The following is a 19,186-nucleotide window of genomic DNA, read 5'->3' on the forward strand; positions in this document are numbered from 1 at the left end:
TGTTTCTTCTGCTTTAGTCAACTGGCTTGCGACTGGCTAGGGCACTGTAGAGGCCTAGGGTATGATGTGGAGTCACAGATAAGAATTGGAGGGAGGGGTCTGGAGAGTTCAAGGATACTGTCCAAGTGAGAAGCATGGTGCACCCGCGTGATGACATCAGGCGAAAACAGAAACAATCTGCTGGAGAGGAGCTGTAATAAACATTATATCTGGAGGACTGTGGTTCTTGTGTTATAGGAAATGTAGACTTTATATGTGAAAACATAATACAACAACAGACACTGACAGAAAGCGCTATGCAGATGTATGAAATAAAAACACTGCAGGCCCAAATCCAATGCTGACTGGAATAAGGTGAGAGTTCATTTGAAGACACTGAAATGAGTTAACTTGAAAGGGTCACAGTTAAAAGCTAACTCATGTTTAGCAAACATGAAGTTATTTATGATTTTAGGCATAAGGGCTCACTGGCATGTACTTTGTGTTTCCAAATAGATGTAAACTTGATTAGACAATGAGTGCAGAAAATCTAATCAGCTCAGACTACAAGGAGGTCTTAGGGTTACAATGTTAAGGCACACATGGTATTATAATTGTATTTGCTGCAGAGATGTATGCATTCAAGAGTGAAGACTGGTTGGTTTGTTGAGCATTGTTAAAGTCACAAGTGAAGAATGTTTAGAAGATTAATTTGGAGTTAAGGGGTTACAGGGTCACAGGTGTTCAAATGTTTTTCTGTTTCATTCTGTGACTGACCAGTCAATCATTATTTACTGTCTTGTAATAAAGCATTGTGTGACTTTGTCTATAAGAGGCTGGCTTGGCTGTCTGTGCCACAGCAACGGAAGACCAGCTTCCTGCCTGTGTGAGGAGGGTCAGTCTCCCTGTCGCGACAGTAAAGATCTGTCTTTTCATTGCCAAAGAAAAGTTTGTCTTTTTTTCCATTTTTAAGTTTTTATTTACCCTGCAACACTAGCTTCCAGGAAATAACAATGAAAGACACTGAAGCTTAGACCTACTTGAGGGACGAGGGTGAGTAGGGTGAATATCTCTTTTCCAATCTTCTTGAAATAGTGGTTGCAATGTCTTGACTACGTTTCACCTTGAATAGATGGGTGGCTTGGAAAGAATGAAGTGATCGAGGGGGGGGGGGGGGAGCTGAGGGCCTGCAACACACTGATCCTTCTAGAAGATGTGATGGCAACCAAAAACACAGTTCTAAGGGTCAACATGCGAGGGCTACAGCTATGCAGTGGCTCAAATGTTGTCCCTATAAAAAAAATGTGAGAAACACATTCACCACAAAAGGAGTGGGAGGAAACAGATTAGTCAAGTCCATAAGAAAACCCACAGCAACAGGTGACAAACAGGGATGACTGAACTAGCAGACAGAGGAAACCAGACAAGGCGGCTAAAAAGCCCTTCAATGGCACATCGCCTCTGAGCTAGGGAAAGTGCAAATTGAAGCACTTGGGATATATTGGCCTGTAAAGGAACCACACCATTGTCTCTACACCATACAACAAAGCTGTCCCATCTTCCGAAGTAGGCTGACAGTGCAAGGGGAAAGTGCAGATAACATTACATCTACCACCTCCAGGGGCAGCTGAAAGGAGCTCCGTTATCCCCTTAAATCTCCAAGCATGTAGGTGGAGGCCTCGGAGATTGGGATGCAAAACCATTCCCCCAAACTGGGAAAAAATATCCAGGCCGAATAGCCAACAGAGTGGAGGACATGTGGAGAAGCACAGGTCAGCAGCATATCACACCCTTCTCTGCCAATCTAAGGCTATAATAATGACTAGGGCCTAGTCTTAGCAAATGTTCCCCAGAACCTGAGGTATCAAGGGCATGGGGTGGGGAACACATAGTGCAGTTTAAAGCTCCATCTCAACATGAATGCATGCCCCAAAGTTCCCCTCAATGAATACTGGAGGGCACAGAACTACTGGCACCGAGCATTTTCTGTGAAAGCGAATAAGTCCACATGAGGAGTCCCACACTGAGCGAAGATGTTCTGGACTACCTCTGATAGAAGACGCCACTTGTGATTGGCAAGTCAACACTGGCTCAGGCTGTTGGTTCTGCCATTCAGAGACCCTGCTATGTGATTGGCTAGAGCCAAATACAGAGGTGGTGCACCAAGACCACAGTCTCAATGCCTCAAGACAAAGAAGGTGAGACTTACTCTCCCTTGATTGTCCACGTGCCACATCACAGTTATGTTGTCAAGATCTGGAGGGATTGACCCATGATGAAGGGGAGAAAACCTTGAGCACCAGCTGAACTGATCCACAGATCTAGCAGGTTGATGTGAAGAACCTGTTCCTACGGAGATCAAAGGGCGGTGATCTCATGATCCTTCAGGTGAGCTCCCCACCTTAGGGTGGAGGCATCCATCACTACCGTCGTCATGGCTGGAGCAGAAGTAAAGGCCATTGCTTATGTCAGGTTTGTCTCGTTCCCCTACCAAGCCATTCAGCTGCAGCGCTTGGGGAGATTACAAATGAGTTCGGCAGGTCCACCTCGTACTGGAGCCACTGTCTGTGGAGGAACTACTGTAGGGCCCTCACGTGCCAATGCGCACGTGTGATGAAGAAAATGCAGGAAGGTAGCAGACCCAGAAGTCGAAAGACCCTCAGGACTGGAAATTTCAATTCTGGTTGAATCAACTGAATCATCTCTTGGATGTCAGCAAAAGGAGGAGGAAAATCGCAGCAAAGGGTAGTGTTCTATATTGATGCTATGCACTGGAGTCGTCGGGCGGGCCGCAGGTAAGATTTAGGCTTGTTGATCGAAAAGCCCAGGTCGAAGAGCAGAGATACCACTGACTACAAATGATGTTACAGTATCTCCGGCGAGCAGGCTTTGATGAGCCAGTCATCCAGGTACGGAAAAATGGGGGGGGGGACACAACCTGTTAAGATGGGCCATCACCATTGCCATCACCTTTGTGAAGACTCAAGGTGCGGATGTTAACCCAAAGAGTAGTACTACAAATTGGTAGTGTATAGAACCCGCCACATGCCGCAAGTACTTCCGATGGGACCTCAGAATAGGAAATACGCATCTTGCAGGTCCACTGACACCATCCAATCCCAAAGCTCCCACACCAGTGGGACTTGTAGGACTTGAGCTAGGGTCAGCATTTTGAACTTCTTATCTACTGAATTACATTAAAGACTGCATAACCTGACAGTTTTGGGTGAGGCTGCCTTTATCTCTGACTGAGAGAGTGGCTTTAACCAAAAGGATTAGGTTACAAAGAGGGCTCTAAAGGTTGCTGCAGGTACTATGGACATTATGCCTTGTAACACAAAGATCTGGTTAGAATAATGACAAATTCTGTAACTTAGTACTGTCTCCTCCCCAAACTTTACACTAGGTCAGGAGTCTCCAACCTTTTCGGTAATTAAAGTTACTTATGCCAAATTACAACCATTGAGAGCTACCTATATTATTAGTGTTGTCTGTGGTCGCTATTACAAGATTACATTGGTGTCCACTAAGTGCAACATTACTAGCAGTGGTCAGCTAAGTAAAGGGTTGCCAGCAATGATCACTTTAGGGCATCAGGTAGGGTTTCGTTTCCAGAAGCAGTGTAAAAAAGGCTTTGCCAGTTTGGAATGCCTCTACATGTATAATACATAGAAACCTTTGCTGCACCTCCTGGCACCAACATAATAAATTTAGTAATATACTTACCCTAGTGACACATGATTTATCACTTAAATGTCAGCTTTAAATATGTTTTGGAAATTCAACCGTTTTACTCCAACCAAGCTTATAAAAGTATGAAAATATACATATGTTCATCTTAGAAGCACACTCTTCAGTTTTAATATACATCTATAAATTCAGCCAAACAAAAGCTTCAAATTTAGTAGACTCTTCTACACAAGGGAGAGCTATTTACAGACAGCTGGAGAACTACCAATAGCTTATGAGAAACTCGTTTGAGAACCCTTCACTGGGTGCTTTAATCCTGACCTTGAGCTATATACTTAGTCACACAACCATAGCAACTAAAGCAACGGTTGAAAGAGGGTGCAATGATGATAAAAAGCGAATATGTTAACCCTGAGAACAAAAAGGGAACGCAGGACTTCTGACAGGGAGCAAGCGAGTATGAGGCCAGAGCCCCTTACCTAATTACACTGATGTGCCACATCTAGAAATCTCACAAGAGTAGGCTGGTTAGGTGTATTCCATAACATTCCATTTTAGAGCACCCTTAAGTGCACTGTATATTGAGGAAGTGGAGGTAAGTTGGAGACAAGGCAGTTGTTTTGATATAGGGCATCTAAACACAGAGACTTATTACTTTTGAGAAGGCACACAACCTGTATGGGATGCAGACGGGACAATTTCTGATTTTCTCCAGGCCAGTGAAGGCCGCCATGAGACATAGACTGGATTACCCCTAACAATCTATAATTGCAAAAATACTTGTGACTGTTCTTGAAATGACATCTAGTAAGCATTAAATCACAGATTAATAGACAGTGGGAAGAAGTATGTGTCAAACCTATACTGACCTCGAGTGGACACCCAAATTAGTTCAATTTATTGTACTGCTAGATGCGAGTTCACCCATATCTACATAGGATTTATCCGATTCCGAAAATACTACACAAAATTGATCCAAGCAGGGTGGAGGACTGCTCTAGAGGTACAGCAAAAGACGCAAATTTCATTCATACCACAAGGTCTTATGACATAAAATAAAGGTTATTAGGAAGGATCGATTTTAAACATTCAGGGGGTAGTAGGACCAAGTGGCAAACAACATTTTGTCATTTGGGGTGAACAAGAGGTGAAGAAAAAAGAAAATGAGGTACAAGTAAGCAACTTTCTCTCTTATACTAGCCGGGAGATGTGATGTCATACACTGGCTCCATCTAGGGTGCTAGAGAATGGAGAAATGGTTTAAAGACGGAAATGAATGGTCAAAAGCAGAGAAATTGCAATTGGTAAAAAACAGGTATTGTATGTGGAAGTTGGGCGGAGTACAGTTGTTTTGTGTTGTTGCCAACTTAAAACAAATAAATTATGATTATATACATATATAAATAAAACAGAAACGATCGTAAAGTAGATAGGGGTCTGGGCAGAAGGAAAGTGTTGATAAACTGAATGTCACCTGGCAATTATGCAAAATGACTAGAAATACTGATTTATTTGCAACTCTAGGAGATGTATAATTGCTTTGTTATTCTGAATATAGTGCTTACTGATGTGGAAATGAAAAGTTTTGCAGATATGAAGTGGAAGCTGATGCATTTTTGCAAGACTGGCACACATGGCCCGAGGGAAAATCGGTATATGTGTAAACATTGTGATAGTCTTTCAGGATTTGGCACGCAGAGTGTGTTTTTTTAATCTTTTTGCTGATAGTTTAGTTGTAACTTTAGAAAAAAGACAACTAAATATAAAAGGAAAAAGTTGGAAAAAACTAAATCCATAGTAGTTGCGTTTACAAACAATGAAAAAGACACCAAGGATATTTCAGTGTTTAAAATAGATCGAGCTTTTTAAGTAGGTTCCAAAAAGGCTCCAAAGACCTAAGGACCAGGGTCCTTTGCATGGCTTTGAATAAGCTGTGCGACTCTCCCCCTATACGTTTCTGCACAGCACTGTGTTTTCCCCAGAAAGTTCATTCACACGGCCATCCTCTTCTTCACAAACACTTGTCCACCTCAAATATTTAAAAATATTCTGCTAGAAGTTTCTACGGCATCCCAGTCAGAACACTCATCAACAACTCCTCAACAGTTTTCCCAGAAATCTTAAAAAGGCATACATACACCTATTAAAAACAAACATTTGCAATGCCATGGGTCTCCCCTCTGCTCTAATTAGAGTTATTAGCATTGTGCACTCCTAACCGGACTTTTCTTGCCACATAAATTGAAAATGAAAAGTAAAAAACTGTTTCACATAAGCAAGCCGATTCACCGTGCCACGGCCGCCATGAGCATCAGCGTGAAGAAACACACACAAAGGAAAATAAGTTTGCTCACAGTCAAACGTATAAGCAAAAGTGCAATTAGCCAAGTAACAGGGGCAATGGTCAAGGTGGTAACAAAACCTCACCAAGCAGGGACAAACGTAAACCATTTATCAATGTCAAAGGAGTTTTGAAGGGCAAGCCCACAAACGAGTGGTAGTAATGGGCGTGAGGTGGGCATTATTAAAAGCGCAGATACATACCAACATGTCGGAAAAGCAGCGCTTGCGTACCGCTATGCTCGACCTACAAAACTACCCTAGAAGATATTCAAGACCCTGACATCTACAAACCAATAGCAAACAAACCATTCCAGGTCAAACTTCTAGAAAGAGCAGCCTTTGCCCAGATATCACAATTCAATGAAGAGAATTCCATATTTTCTGACTTCAAAATTGGATTCTGCCCTGGAAAAGGCACTGAATCAGCCCTTATCCCTATCTGGGTAACCTTAAAAACATGTTGGGGCAGAATTGGGTTGCTGTCCTTCTTCTCTTGGACCTTTTAGCAGGCTTTGCCACAGTGGATCATGACACTAATCCCAAGATATGCAGAAGCCGGAACAGAAGCCACAGCTCTTGCTTAGATCACATCTTATCTACTCAATAAAACAATTATTGTTCTCTCCTTTGTTCTCTTTTAAACCATACAGCATTAAAGCAGAAGTCCCTGAAGGCTCTATTCTCTCACCCATGCTTTTCAATATCTATATGAAATCATTACCAGTTCTGATCAATGATTACAACTTACTTGCCATAATTACACAGATGACACACAGACACTTATGAAATTGGAAAACCCAAAGGACACTGGAACATCAAAAATCTTCAATTGCCTCTGGTCTGTTGGCCAATGAATGACATCAAGCCATCCCAAATTGATAACCTCCAACACCAAAACACTCTCCCCTGTGTGAACTGTAAAATGTCTGACCATCTCTGTGCCTGGTGATCTAGGACCACCGTCAAACTTATCCAAGGAGCAAGTGCTGCGAGGTGAACGAAAATGTTCCCAGACCCAAACAACCACACAGACTCTTCTGGGCAATCCAAAGACAGTATTTCGCAACAGGAAGGAAAACGCTGCAGACCACACCTGAGCCCTTCACACCCTGCCTCTATGTTTTTTTTCAAATGCCTGTTCACAGACAGGCTTTTTTATACAATTTGACACAATACTTTATTACAAATAGTAAATAATAGTTAACTTGCAAGTTATAGATTTAAAATGGAAAATCACTTGAAAACATGTGATCCCATGACCCCGAATTGCTAAGCTAATACATTGCACGTTCTTTATTATACATTCGACAATGCTTTATGACAGGGTGTTCTTTGACCCATGAATGTGTGCGTGCTTCATGGTAAATGTAATTTACGCAAAGTGTGTGCTGGCGGCATTCTTTGTCTCAGACCTTGTGAGCTCAGAATTTGGACTCTTCCCTGCACCCATTGTTTAATCATGCATCTGTGTGCTCAGGGCTAATTCAATTATGTACCCATTGACTTATCTGGCTGTAATCTGTTTGTAGGCACGGAGAGTGTGCTAGGGGACTTGTGTGCAAATGTAAATGATTAGGGTCAGTTAGACATGAGTTGGCCTTCAACTGAAAACCCTTTCATATCTCATATTCCATTATATCCTAAAATGAACCTTGCTCATGTAGGTGTAGGGTTTAGGCCTAAACTGGCTTCGAACTACAAATGACTGATTTCAGCTTGGCCTCGATGCTGCACACTATTTTCACGTTTACTACAGTGCGTTTATTTTTATTTATTTTTTTACATTTTCTACAACATAAGAAACCTTGGAATTACCAAGGACGCCAGGATGTAAATGAATGCACAACTAGACAAGGTTGGCAAATCAAGCTTCCACACAATGAAAACCCTGCAAAGCATCTTCTTGCACCTAAGATTTATTCATAAGGTTAAAGCTACCATCCCTTTTGTCCTATCAAAACTGTATTACACTGATGGTCTGTATCACAGCTCACCTCTGTCAACTAGAAGATTACAGAGAAATCAGAACCTTGCCCCTAGACTACTCCTACATTTAAACCCATAGCACACATTTACCTTCCCTTAAGAGCCCTACACTGGCTACCAGTTGCCATAAGATCCACCTTCATGCTGCTTTGTATGACACACAAGATAATATATGCAAATGACCACTCTTCATCAGGAAGAAAATTAAGGAATACAACAAAGAAACCTACACTTAAGAAAGGCTGCCTGCCTCAGAAGTTCTTACATGGGAAAAAAAACATGGGTGGAAAAGATTTTTCTGTTCATGCAACCAAAATATAGAATTCACTACCTGCAAACAAGATCCACCGACAACCACCCTAGTTTCAGATTATTACTCAAGAGCTGGCTCATCCCCACATGGCAACTATACTTGCTACACAACAATGTACCACAACAGTATACTCCTAAATGGCCAACTCTGCTTCTCACAGTGTAGAGAGGAAGTTCTTGTTATACATGTGCCATTGTACACAGAACTTTCTTCTTGTTACAAGCACATACAATCATATTAGGAGAAAACTGTATATTACATCACAAAAGACATGTATTTTGAACAATGTCAATTCAAATCAACTTTAGTCGGTCAAATTGATACAAACCACAAAAGTAAAATACAAACAAGTGTAATAAAACACAATAAAACAACACAAATTCATAAAAAGTCCTCAGAGTGGAAATAAAATAAAGGTGCAAATTAAGCACAATCTCAGGTTAAAATGCAGATGACAACATTGAATTTGAAGACCTGCCTATGGCTTATAAGAGAAAAATTGAGCCACGGGCCAAGACGTTGTTACATCATATTCCATAAAGTCCCAAAAATACATTGAATGCACACAATCACAGCACTAACATAAAAGTGTCTGGGCTGCCAAGATAAAGCTAAGGTAAATCTAAAACCAAAGAGCACAAGGGCTTGTTACTATGTAGGAGACTATCCAAGCAGCTTCCTTGCCTTAGGCTCCAGCTTCAGGAAGGTATGTACAGTGAAAGTGATCTTATCTGAGCTCAGAGGTTGTAGAAAGTGCAAAGCTTCTGTGCAATGTTGCAGACTGCACTTGACTAATAACAGTTTTAAACCCAAAGACATATAATAAGAATAAAAAGCACAAAAAATGACATGTAAAGTGGTGTGTGCTAACTTCTGATTGCATAGGTAAGACAAGAGGTTACGCGCTGGGGGAAAGTAAACCACCTGTGAAATAGGTTAAGACAAAATCTGAGCAGTATAAAGTGCTGGTAGTGTGAAGCATCGTACAACAAGAACAGTTGGATGTTCCTGAGTGGGTTAAGCTACAGAGAACAGACGAGAATACAGACACCTTGGTCCATCTCATGTCCTCCCAATTTGTGCAACATATATCTCGAAGTGTGTTTTTGGCCATCGTGGGCAATGAACGTGAAGGGTCTCTGAACAAATTCCATCTAACCAGGGCCGCAGTCCATGTTATGGATGCCCCCAACCAAAGAATCTCTAGGGATTGCGAAAGGGACAGACAATCCTCAATTAACATTATGTTTTAGGAGGGGGGCTCATTTACCCAGACCCTTTCCCATAACCGCATTGGACATATCTTTAGGTGGTCCTCAAGGTAGGTAAGCCCTAACTCCTTGTGGCTGATCATAAAGATAGTGGACGGGGGTAGGGCCAGTAGGCAACGTGTTTATATGTTTTCTGTGGTCTTTAGGGGGGCAAAACCGCATAGGTTTACCCAGACCCCGCTCCGTAAATTGCCAGACCAACACCTTTTGCACAGTAAATGACCAGCATATGAGGTAGCAACCTTTTGTCTAATTTAGTAGCAGAGGAGTAAACAGCAAACTGGTTGTTTCTGTTTTCTAGCTGTAGTTGCCAGGATCCCCTACAAATAAAAGTTATCCCATGACAATTAAAATTAGCCACATGTTTGACAGGAGTAGCCATAAGCCGAAAGATAGGTCTTGGACTCATCCCATAGCCCCAAGACATTACAAAGACTTTACTGGTGTTAATCTTCATATCAAGCCCCTTCTTAAAGGATGCAAATGTATCCAAAAGATGCTGCAACTCTATGTGTGAGCGGCCAATGATGACAGCATCGTCAGCATACAATAGGGCCGGTACACAGTGCCTTCCGATCTGGGGCATGTCCTATATCTTAATACTAACTTCGTCCCCAAGTGATTGATATAGAGGGAAAATAGAAAAGTGCCAGGACGCCCTACACACCTCAAACGTTTCAGAGCACGTGCTCCCCCAGTCTGAACCTTACTGCAGCATTTGAGTAGCAACAGACTTCCATGATGGAATTGAGAACACCTGTCAATGCTGAGACCTTCCATAATGCCTCATAATTTAGAGGGGGACACGCGGTCAAAGGCACTGGGTAGATCCATAAAGCCCATATGTAGCGCACCTTGATTTGCGATTATATACTTCCCTGGAAAAAGGGAGAGGTTAAGGCACTGATAGTCCGTCCCCATTCCCCTCCTGAACCCACACCGGATATCTAAGAGAGTGCAGCTCTCCTCCGCCCAAACTCCCAGGTGGTAGAGTAAGACATGACCCACCACTTTCACAGTAAGAGACCAGGAGGGAGACTGGGCAATAACAACTGAGGTTCTCTCTGTTGCCTTTCTTGAAATTCAGAAGAAGGGAGTTGGACCAAGATGGAATCATGATGGAGGAAATCGCTGCTCTAAGACGTTGGCTACCACGGGGGCCCACAGGTCTTGATTGCTCTTGAACAGATCCATGGGGACTTCATCTGGACCCAGAGCTTTACCACTAGGGCAAATAGCCACAATCATCCCTTCCAGTGTGGGCAATAGTTGGGGGGGAAACACTCTTCTGCTACTGCAGAGGAGCTGCTATTGTTATCCAACTCGTCACCAGTGGAGTAAACCCCCCACTCCACCCCCAAAAAAGGAGGCCCATCAAGGCCAATGCTGTAATTGCTGCTTCTGTGTACATGTAGGTGCATATAAAGAAAAGTTTATGTCTGCTAATAAAAACTTTAATAAGGTAATGAAAAAGCTGCATATTTCACCACAAGATAAATGTGCACATCAGATCTGTGCACATATGGGTATTTATATAGCAGGGTATTTTCCAGCCAATACAACCTTACCAAGTGACATCTGCAAATGTTTATTTAAAAGTTAATTTCAGTTTTTTATATTAAAAAAGGAGGGGGAAAAAAAAATCCTGCTTTCAGCCTTTGTCCCATCACTAATCTCTCTGACTCATCTTTAACATTTTCGACTACTCTTAAACCCAAAACATCCTTCTCCAACTTTCCGCTCCTTTTTTTTTTTTTTTTTACCCATGTCACCCAAATAAAAGACACAAACACAATTAAAAAAAACAATCTATCACTTTCCCTTTCAAATCCTCTCCCATCATTCTACCCCTCCTCTCATCTTTACTAAATATATATGAAACCAAGAACACAGACCTAATGCAACTAACTCACAAAGAAAAGAAATAAAACAAATGTACTAATCTACAATTAACCTCAAATCTTGAGTTCTGGAGTAGCATGCTGCTTACCGCAAAGCACTTCAACTTCCCATCAGGGGTAATAAGTGCTATATAAATGCATTTCACAATTATCATTTACAAATCTTTCTTTACTTGTTTTGCCAATATCGGAGCAAGCCTCCAAAGCCAGTTATGAACTAGAGGGAGCTGAATGTCTAAATAGTTCCCTCTTTTGTGTGAGAATCACTACAGCCCTCACAAACCAGGCTATAGAGAGACTAACTGAGATAGTATGGCGATTCTAGTCAGGGACACACAGATTTATACCTGCAGCCCTGTACAGATGCTACATATCAGCTCTTCCCCTATAAAAGGTCAGTTTTAACCTAAGTCTTTGTCCTTCATAATGACTGGGATTTTCCTCCAATATGGAATAATCCAGAGAGATTATTACATCATAAAAGGGTATTTTGAAGGTTTGGAGAAACAGTGGCCTAAATAAACTCATGTACGTAAAGGAGGCAAAATCCAACTTTTTTGAGTTATGTCAAGAATACTGCTTAGATGCCTTGGATGTGAGTTGATAAAACCAGCCATTGTTGAATGTATGACGAATATAGCTTAGATGCCTTGGACAGGAGTTGATAAAACCAGCCATTGTTGAACGTATAAAATCACACAAAGCATATTTCCAAGATAAAGATTCATTTTGGGTGGATAATCAACGGCTCAATGGGTCTAAGTTTTTTTTGTTTTGTTTACAGTGAGAATGGCTATATCTCCACGGAGAGCTTTTTCCACAGTCCATTTGACTATTATGAAGAATGGAAATTTGCCTAGCTTCCGTAACAGAAAGTTTCAAATCTATTACATAGGCGAGAATTATGCTTTTTTCTTTGCTTTATTATAATCATTTAAAAAACAGCAGCCATTTAAGAATATAAAAAAAAAATAAACTACTCTTAGCAGAACACTAGGGAACCACAACAAACCCAACATCCAATCAGGTGACTGGAGTCCCATAGTCCCTTGAAGCTGTTCACTCCCTCTTACTTCATGAATCACGCCGCCGATCAATGTTAATTTGTCTATTTTGAACCATCAGATTCTATGAAGAAATAGACACATAAATGACTTGTCCGAGGAATGGTCCTCATCATATTACAGTCATAAGCGTAAACCAGAAATTAGAGGAGGCTAAATATGATCATACAGAGAACACATCTCATAACTAAATGTCAACCAATCTGAAAAAGAATTACTTACTCCAGAATGGGGAGGGAAAGCACATGGTATTCATTGTCGAGTGGGATGATCCTCTCCTCCGTGTCCTTAATAGAACTGAAACTTTCTGTAACGGAAGCTAGGCAAATTTTCATTCTATGTCAGGAACGAAGGCAAGGGATTATGCTAGTTCAAAGCTTATTTACCACCAACCAAGTCACCTCTAATATCAGCTTAAAGTAAAACCTCTTAAAGGAGGTGTCTGAGGACCAGTCCGTTGCATTCATTTTGTCCTCCAGATGCACACCCAAACAAAAAACTTTCAAGTCCATTGCTCCTCTAGCTGAGTGAGCTCCAATAATCCTGTTATCAATACCGGCCTACTGCATTACCCAACAAGCCCAGCAGGCTATCGTGGGAGATGACCCTGCTTTGTATGGCTTCCATAGTGCTATGAGCAGTTGCCTTTTGCCGGAGGGCAGATTTCTTCAGTCATTAGCTCATAAGCCTTAAGACACTGAACCACACACAACTTAGGGACATCCTGAAAAGCTAGGTAAAAGATTACCCGAGTATTAGATTTGGTTGGTCTATTTACATTAAAGGAAACTCCATCAGGGGAAAATACCCTACCAGAAAGATCAAGCGTTCTCACATCAGAGACAGGTCTGCACAAAAGCAGATAAAGAAGCATTGCCAGTTTGCTGAAGGCTCCTTTCAAGATAGAAATCGGTTTGGTTGCCAAGACAGAAAAATTTAGGACGTGGTTTACATACCACAATGTTGAATAACAGGGTTCTTGTGGAAGGTAAAGGCAAATTCCTCTAAGCAACCATAAAACATTAGGATGCTCCCGACCGGTGCCCCATCGACTGGAGCATGACCTGCTGAAACAGCCACCCAAAATGTATTAATAGACGGATAGGCAATTCCTCCCATAGCCAAGGAGGAAACGAAATTGAGGACCTGAACTAAATCCGCGCCCATGGGAGCCACACCCTGTCGCAAAGATCAATTTATCCATCATGTCCAAGCTGACAAACTGTTTGGTCGTACTGTCGGCCCAGATCTTGGACTGAAGGAGTTCAGTGTGCTGCAAAAGCCCTGGGAGCGTCCAATATCGCCTGGTGATATTCTCCATCGCCAGCAGATATTCTGCTGTGAAAGAAATATGATTCTCCAGGCAAAAATGCTGAAAATTCTTCACTAACTCTGCCAGAGCCTAGAATGTGTGATTTAACACACTTCAGAAATGTTAGCTATCTTTAGGAGAACGATGAATTGAATTCTGTCTATGGTCCAACATCTTACCGTGAAAGAATCAGAGAGGAGCTCCAAACAATTGATATGTAAGCTCCGTTCTTGCACTGACCAAACTTCTCCTGTGGAGAAATCCCCACACCTGGCACCCCATCCTGACAAGCTGCTGTCTGAGTCTGACCAAATCAGGAGTAAACCCAAAGACCCATGCTTCCATGTGTGTGACCCACCAATTATTTGCCTCATCTGACAGAGGTACAGATTGGAAGTAGATTAAAACTTTTTGTAGGAGATGACCTGCAGAGCTTGACAGTGAAGGGGACCCAGTAAGATCGCCTGGATCGAGGACGAAAGAAGGTTCACCGGACGTGCAATCTGCCTGGGTGGCATGTGAGGTTTGGGCAGCATTTAGCTTAAATTGTGGCAAATCTGTGCCATTTTCCAAGATGGAAGGCTCAAAGAGGCTGTGGTGGAATTGATCACAAAGCCTGGGAAGGTTGTTATCTGAGAGAGTGCAGAAGCATTTTTTTCTCGTTGATGACAAATCCCAGGCCATGCAAGAGGTTTACCACCATCTGAAGTTGAAGGGATAATTTCTGGGGCCATTGGGCTAACAGGAGAACGTCGTCCAAATAGACGAAGAGTCTTATCCCTTGCACCAGAAGATACTCTACCACAGGCTTGAGGACCTTTGTGAAGCACCAGGGTGCTGATGAAAGGCCAAATGGGGATGTGGAGAGTTTGAAGGTCTGCGAATGCCAGATTAACTACAGAAATGGGCGGTGAGGAAGAAAGATAGGAACTGACAGGTAAGCATATTTTAAGTCTGGATGCACCCTCCAGTTTGATGGTAGCAAAACATCTCGGAGGAGGTGGATGCCCCCCATTTTGAAGTGGAGGAAGACTAGACACTTGTTGAATTTCCGGAGGTTTTTACTGGTCTCTGGCCCCCATTGGTCTTGTCTACCAGGAAAATATTGCTGAGGAACTCGTTGGGATGCGTCACCGAATGACACATGGCCCCTTTCTCTAAGAGGGCCTCAACTTCCTTGACAATAAGCGCTGAAGCGTGCTGGGAGAAGCAGATGGGGCACGGCCAAGACTCTTGTCTGGGGAACTGGTAAAACTCAATGCCGAAACTCTGTACAGTTTGTAGGACCCAGGCGTCTGAGGTGATAGCAGTCCATGCCTGTAGGAAAAGTGCCAGATGGCCCCCTACCCTTTGTCGAGAAGAATGGAGAACACTTACCGTTGGTAAAGAAATTGCAAGAGTGGCCCTTGAAACAGTCTTGTCAGTGGAACTGCTAGCCTACCGTGGGGAACAAGGGGGTGAAGTGTGCGTTGTGTTGCCACTGGCCACGTCCAGAGCCTTGTCCCTGTAGGACTTGAAGAAGCAAAGCGTGCGGTCATGTGGCTCCTACCACAACCGGCCAACTGGGAACCCCCTGAGGTAAATATATGCTGGATGTTAGTCTGGGCTTTCTCAAGTGGGGCAAATGTGGCCACAAACTTTCTCAAGTCATTCATGAAGGGGTCCCAGAACTGGCCTCACTGGGCCACAGCGCCCACCTCTGAGGAGGCCAGGTCTCCCAGTGAAGGATCGACCCTGATTAACAGCAATCATTGGCGCTCAGTAGAGAGTGCGCAGTTCACGTTTCCCAAGAGTATAATAGAGCACTGTGACCATCCGGAGAGAACATTCGGAGGGATGAAGGAGCCCGAGACCTTGGCCTCTTCTGCCATTTCTAATATCTTCGTCAGTCATGGGGCCTATGGCATTCAACAACTTATCTTGGCAAGAGCGCCATGACGTATTGATGCCCTTTTTGGGATCTTTAATAAATTTGGCCAAGAAGGTGGCCATCTTGGATCTATGTCAGGAGTCAGGGCAACCTTTCCTTCTAGGATGAGGCAGGGACACTCCGCCCAAAGGCGATTGCGGTTTTCTTTCTCTAAGGGGTTGCAAAGATGTCCTGCCATGTATTTCACTACCTTATCCTCTGGGGCTCACTCCACAGAGCTGGAGTAAAAGAGGTTGTCTGGATTTAACATATCCAACATGACCTTTGAATTGGGAACTGGTTCAGGGGCAGGACACTATGATCTTGATGGGCCTGTGTCATGTGAGCTAGTTAACGGGGGGGCGAGGTTAGGTGGCCTGAGCCAAGAAGGCCATTTTGCTCTGCGTGAGAGGAGCTCAGGAGATGGATTGCTAACCCACTTATATGTTGTGTATTAACTGTTGGGCCCCAGTTAAGGTAGAGGACTGAGGCTGCACAATACAACATGGATAGGTCCCTGTACTGTACATGCAGACTGTGGCGATGGCACTGGGGAACCCAGTAAACGTAGGTGGGCCGGGGGCCACACAATTGTGAGGGCGTAAGCCATGGGACACTCTTGCCTTATGTATCCATGGGGCTTATCTGGGAACCATGTCCTGGATCCGGCCTGCATGACCGGCAAATGCCAACACTGAAGGGCATCACAGATAAAGAATACCGGGGAAGGGGGTCATCATGGTAAGAGGGTGGGAAAACAGAAACCCCTGTGAGAGGTCCGCACGCCGGACAAGACTTCAGTGGCTCTAGTAGGCTTCCCTCTGATTTGACAAGAGACATGTGTCGCAGAGCCACAGAGACCCGGGGCCCCCAGCGCCCTCTAGTGGGTGGTAGAATGCACTGCAGTGTCCAGTGGAAACTGACAGAATAAGTCGCGTAAGGAGCACGGTGTAGTCCTGCAACCAGGAGTAGGAATCTAGAAGGGGAAAAAACATTTGACAGTGAAGGCAATTAGTGCTTTTATCAGCGAGATAAACAAATTCTACAAACAAAGCATAGAGCAGAAAAGTGGCTTAGTTGATGCTGCTGAATAGCGATGAAAGAAGGAGTCTGAATAGCAATGAGGGACTATGTTTTGGACTCCTGTCACCTGGTTGGATGTTAGACTTGTTTAGTTTGCTGTGATATTAAATAGCTGCTGATTTTTTAAATGGTTATATTAAAGTGAAGAAAGAAAGCATAATCCTCGCCTCTGGTCCCGACATAGAATTGGGGCTAGAAATATCAGAATATGAGTTACTTATGATCAATACAAAAAGTTAATGTTGGCATCACAGGTCTAATAGGTACACGTTAGCCGAAAGCACATTTTCTGTTGATACTGGACACCAATGAAGTTGGGAAAAAAGTAACCTAATGATTCTGACTGGTATTGAAAAGTAGTAGCAACGATATTTTTGAAGACTTGAGATAACCTTCACAGCTAGAAATAGTATTACTTTCTTTAAAGGAATTTGGCAAACCTTTCCAAAAATGGTTTGAGTAACGAAAATATGTTTTCTCACACATAATTAGAATTATTTAATAGCTTTTACAACACCCAGTTACATTGTGATTTGGCAAAATGTTACTCTGTTTTTAAATATCCACTTTATATGTATTCATAGGAATGAGTGGATGCGTTCAATCATGTTTCAGCTATTCATTTTTATTTGAATTGGCATCTAAAATTTGAGGTCATTGTTTACATTAGTTTAACATATGAATAAAAAGCACACTGTTTACCCTGCACGTGCCAAGGTACTAATTGCAGTATAGAAATGCATTGTACCATTCCGAAGCTTTTGATAAAAACAGTGTTATCACAATCACCATAAATATCAACATAAAGCGTGGTTCCTTGCAAGAGATCAATGCACGCACACCCGGATAACCAAAAATGCTATCTTTACTGGTAAGAAATTATGAGGATTATTAGGTGAAAGATTGTGGCACTGTTTTCCCAACAATCCATCTGTGCGAACATTCACTCATTCCTTCATTACTCGGATGGATATCAGGCGACAGCTAGCCACTCCCCATTATTTTTTTCCAGTGGTCTTGACAGTACTGTATTATTACTCTCAGTCAAAAGTACTCAAATAAAAACGGGTTAACCATAAAAAAGGCAATGAAGCATTAAAAATTGGAAAGCAAAGCAGGGAGGAACATTTCTCCCTGGACTGAGAAAGGGTAGCACCTATCCTATGGCATCCCAGTTTCCCTGAAAATGAAGGGAAAATTAGTAACACTGAGATTGCAATTACCCCCATTTAGGTCACACATCGGAATCCATGATGTCACTCCTGCAACCAGTGAATCTCAGATACTGGAAGTAGCTCTATTGTGCCCTCAACCTTAGATACCACCACCTGCTGTCTCTAACAGTGCCTTTTAGCACCACGACCTGACCCAACCCTGGCACATCAAAGCTGGTTCCAGAACAGCTCCAAGGGCATTCTGCAAGCCACCATCATCACAAGCAGCACAGGCCTGTATCAGCACACAAAAGGAAGAGGATCCAGCAGGTCCAGAAAGGCAAGGAGACACAAACCGATATTACTTTATGTGTGTGTGTGTGTGTCTGTGCTGTCACAGAGATGAAATGGAGTCCCCGATGCAACAAACACCCTCAAGCAACATTAAGGAGTAAACAAATTAAATAACAGAGGGAATATCTTGTAGCTTAGGTTTATGAGGGCCCGACTGCTTAACTCATCTATTAATCTCCTGCTCTCTTCGTGTATGAAATAAGTATATATTAACGGATCATAATTCAACTACAGAGAACGCAGGGGGTGGGAGGAGGGGTCAATATAATAGTTCAAATGAGGCAAGACATGGTCCCATGCCCCTGCTATATTTTGAGCATAAGCAGTCTGTGAAAACTGAACAGCATCTATCAATGGAGTGCAATGTGTGCATACAAATTCCTTACTTAAAACTCAACTTGGGTACTCTGCAACTTGAAGCAAGAATAGAAAGTTGGAAAAATATACTGTAAATTAAAACCAAATTTGAATGTGATGATGTATCTGCTTCTTCCTATTCCTAGGTTACCTGTATTGTACCCTTTGGGAGGAGTTGATTAATCCAACAACTGAGACATTTTGAAATTAGAAACCTTAGAGAAAGGCTGAGCTTTTGTACAGAAGAATCTTCTTGGTGCAACACTCGGTGACAATTTACTTTTGGAGTGCTTCAGCCATTTGTGAAAACAGTGAGGTATTCTGAGTGAAATGACTGGAAATTAATGTTCTGGACCTCAATACGGATATAGTCTTAGAAATGTGCATTTTAAGGTGTGATGACCTCTTCTGGTTACTTTTAGTGCGTGTTTCTCCCAAAAGATCAACATCCTTCTAGATAATCAACTAAA

General features: G+C 42.6%; 1 protein-coding gene across 3 annotated transcripts in view; it reads right to left on the minus strand.

Annotated features, from left to right (window-relative positions):
- The window catches only part of GFOD2 (Gfo/Idh/MocA-like oxidoreductase domain containing 2), a 177,584-nt gene that overhangs the window by 64,511 nt on the left and 93,887 nt on the right, over positions 1-19,186 (minus strand). The gene's annotated exons all lie outside the window — the stretch shown is intronic.

This window comes from Pleurodeles waltl, chromosome 12, assembly GCF_031143425.1.
Source record: "Pleurodeles waltl isolate 20211129_DDA chromosome 12, aPleWal1.hap1.20221129, whole genome shotgun sequence".
In the NCBI taxonomy this organism is placed as follows: Eukaryota; Metazoa; Chordata; class Amphibia; order Caudata; family Salamandridae; genus Pleurodeles; species Pleurodeles waltl.